A 1,320-nucleotide genomic window follows, 5' to 3' on the forward strand; every position below is an offset into this window, starting at 1 on the left:
CAAGGTGATGGGCTTCCTGCCAGGACAGTCACAAGGTCAGCCCTGTCCCTCCCAGGACCCTCTGGGCAAAAACAGGTCACCCAGGCCAGGACTCCAGGCTGCAAGAAAGACACAGACACGTCCCCTCTGGGCTCTGTATGGCCAGGGCATCAGGAGAGTGGACAGACACCATGGAGTGGAGGTCACCTGGACTGTGGGGCCAGCAGGCACAGGAGGGCCCCATAAGCTGGGTGCTGTGTGCAGGGTCCCCCTCTCCTCCTGTGCCCTGGACTGAGCATTGCCCCAGACTCCACCAGGCTCCTCCTTCAGCCTCCTGAGCTGGGCTGATTTGCATAGAGGCAGCTCTCTCCAGCAGGGGATAAGAGAGGCCAGGGGGAAGGCAGCCCAGCCTGGCCTGGGGAGCAGCCTGCACATGCACCATGGCCTGGACCCCCCTCCTCCTGGGACTCCTGGCTCACTGCGCAGGTGCTGTCTAGAGACCACCCAGCCAGCTCAGCAGGGCCGGCCTGTGTGGGCAGGGGCTCAGACCTGTGCAGGATGGGGCTGGGGGCTGGGGCTGACCTCCCCACCCTGGGCTCACTGGTTGTGTGAGCCTTAGGGGCTGGGGTTGCCAGGACACGGGGCAGGACTGCTCCTGTGTCAAGGCTCCATGCTCCAGCCAAGCCCATGGCGAGCTGGTGGGGAGGCTGATGGAGGGTGATCTCTGTGCCCAGTGAATCCCTGAAGCTGAGCCAGGCCCAGAGAGGGGGCTCCTGGGATTGTTCCTTCTTCACCTGCACATAACTCCTATCCTCTGCCCGCAGGCTGCGTGGCCTCCTATGAGCTGACTCAGCCCTCCTCGGTGTCCGTGACCTTGGGACAGACGGCCAGGATCACCTGTGGGGGTAACAACATTGGAAGTAAATATGTGCACTGGTACCAGCAGAAGCCACCACAGGCCCCTGTGCTGGTCATCTATACTGATAGCAAGCGGCCCTCAGGCATCCCTGACCGATTCTCTGGCTCCAACTCGGGGAACACGGCCACCCTGACCATCAGCGGGGCCCAGGCCGAGGACGAGGCTGACTACTACTGTCAGGTGTGGGACGGCAGTACTGGAGCTCACAGTGACTAAGGCCCAGGGGGAAGTGAGACCCAAACTGCCCCAGCCTGGCCCGCGGCCCCTCCCTGCAGCTCACAGCACAGGAGCCCCAGCCACAGGGGGCGCTGGCCCCTGCCACATATTCCTAAACAGTGGGACAGTCCTGCCCTCTCCACTGATGCCCTGAGACCTGAGCAGGTCACCTGAGTTGACTTGAGCTGCCCCTTCCAGGGCCACCT

The 1,320-nt window shown here is 63.3% G+C and overlaps 1 gene segment (V, D, J or C); it reads left to right on the top strand.

The window, feature by feature from the left end:
• Window positions 1-419: 419 nt before the first annotated feature.
• On the top strand, window positions 420-1,114 carry LOC308278188 (immunoglobulin lambda variable 3-9-like). The segment is given in 2 exons: window positions 420-465; window positions 804-1,114.
• Window positions 1,115-1,320: the final 206 nt, after the last annotated feature.

This window comes from Muscardinus avellanarius (genome assembly GCF_963383645.1).
Source record: "Muscardinus avellanarius genome assembly, chromosome: 21".
Lineage (NCBI taxonomy): Eukaryota > Metazoa > Chordata > Mammalia > Rodentia > Gliridae > Muscardinus > Muscardinus avellanarius.